General features: G+C 48.5%; 1 protein-coding gene across 3 annotated transcripts in view; it reads left to right on the forward strand.

Moving 5' to 3' along the window:
* ATXN7L1 (ataxin 7 like 1) overlaps positions 1–2,248 on the forward strand; it is a 240,146-nt gene that overhangs the window by 86,890 nt on the left and 151,008 nt on the right. The gene's annotated exons all lie outside the window — the stretch shown is intronic.

A 2,248-nucleotide genomic window follows, 5' to 3' on the forward strand; every position in this document is an offset into this window, starting at 1 on the left:
CAAAATTTATATCCTTGGTGTAATAAATTGCCCTCATCTCGTCACCAGCAAACCCGGGACTACCTGTCAGTGCAGGCGCCATGAACATACACCAGATAAAGTCCACCCTGCCGCTCCGCTCAGGAACCAATAAATAGCTATTGACCTGAGATGGGACGTTACTTAACCTCTCTGGGTGGAAGTTCCCAGATCTTTGTAAAGGGGAGCGTTGGGCCAGATGATTTCCAAGGCTGTAATATGCTGTCAGTTCCAGAACAGTATGTCCCAATCTTTTTATTTAAGCCATACTCCCTTTTGATGAACATAAAATCTAAGTGCCTTCCTTCACTGTTAAATGTCAAAGCACATTAAAGATTGTGCCTTAAATAAATCAAGGCATTTTTAATATTACTCGAGGCCCAGTGCACAGATTTGTGCACTGGTGAGGTCCCTCAGCCTGGCCAGCGGGGATCGGGCTGAAACTGGCTCTCCAGCATCCCCCAAGGGGTCCTGGATTGTGAGAGGGCGCAGGCCAGGCCGAGGGACCCCACCAGTGCATGCACCGGGCCTCTAGTATGCATATAAGATCTTTGGTTAATCTCTTCCTGCCCTCCTCCTTCCCCCTTCCCTCTGAGATTCATCAGTCTTTTCCATGTTTCCATGCCTATGGTTTCTGCTCCTGCATTGAGTGTCGGCCCCCTGTGGTCAGTGCGTGTCATAGCTACCGGTCAGACGGTCGAACGGTCAGCCGGTCACTTAGGCTTTTATATAGATAGATTATAATTTTACAAACTACATGTTATCCCTTTCTCACACTCAGAATTTCTCATTTCCCCCTGCCCCTTCAGTTATCACTATTCTGTAATAATAAGTATAAAATAAGAGGAGTTGAGCTTATCTAAGCTCTTCTGTAAATGTATTTGGAACTATGGAATACAGTTGACCCGTGAACAACACAGGTTTGAACTGTGCAGGTCCACATATAAGCAGGTTTTTCCATAACTATGCAGTGGGTGCTCCATACACATTTCAAATCCGTGGGTTCAACCCACAGCCAGTTGAAAACAGTACATATTTCAGTCCATGGTTTGGAATCCACGGATGTGGAGGGCCGACTATATCCATTGTTATGCGCCATTTTATGTGAGGGACGTGAGGACCTGCAAAGTTTGGTATTGGCAGGGGGTGCTGGAACTAACCCCGTGGCTACTGAGGGGTGGTCGTCGTTTTTATGTATCCTGATATCATTTATGAATATGTAGATGTGTGATATGTGCATATCTAGATACATCCGATTTTACCTGTGTATATACTGTAGGTATAGTTTGTGTTCATAACATACAGAAATTAGGGGCACTTTCCAGCACTTGCTGACCTGCACAGGCAGAGAAGGCCTGAAAAGTGTTTACAGAGAGCTCTGTTAGAGGCCGTCTCCTGCCCCTCCCTGCAGCCAGCTCTGTGACCTTGGGCTACTTGCTTACTGTCTCAAGGCTTTGGTTTTTCTAGTCTCTTCCATAAGGAGTGGCTTTGGGAGTGCTTGTGGCTCTAACCTTGTCTACCTGGCAGAATGAGCATGAGAGGAACCAGCCGTGTGCCCAGCACGAGCTGACCTTCTTGTTCAGTGCTGTGTAGCAAATGACCCCTCCCTTTATGCCGGGAAGAGAGAAAAGATCCAACTTCTCCAAAGGGACTGTCAGAGACCCGGTGCTGGTGCTACCAGCTGAGGTGGCCGGTGGGGTCGAGAGCAGAGCAGGGGAGAGAAGAGCCCAGACTAGTTGGGTGGTGAATGACCATGGAAGCTCTGTGGCCAATTGCTTCTGTGTGTCCAGCAGATGCAGAGGCCAGATCACCCTGAATGGGGTCGTCATGCATTCATTCACGGGATGTGCTGCCGTTCTGGGCACTGGGATACAGCAGCAAGCAAGGCAGACAGAAATCCCGTAAAGCCCTTAAAACCTTCACTGGGATCTTCATTCACTGACAGAGACTTTCATGAAAGAAACCTGAAAGGAACCCAGGACTCCACTGTGCCCTGCAGAATTCTGTCCAAGGCAAGGCCCCATCCAGCCCGTGAAGGAGGCCTCTAGAGCTGGGCTCTGCTGATTCACGTGCCTTCCTCTATCCTAGGCCTTTTGGGACAAGAGCCAAGTCTTGTTTAGGGGGATAACCAAGTGTTTTGTGGCATCTGCTTTGAGCCGTGGCTGTACATTAGTTTGGGGTTTGAGTTACTGATCTCATCACCCAAAGCCCAGTCTCTGTTGAGCTTCCT

This window comes from Myotis davidii, unplaced genomic scaffold (genome assembly GCF_000327345.1).
Source record: "Myotis davidii unplaced genomic scaffold, ASM32734v1 scaffold125, whole genome shotgun sequence".
Classification (NCBI taxonomy): Eukaryota; Metazoa; Chordata; class Mammalia; order Chiroptera; family Vespertilionidae; genus Myotis; species Myotis davidii.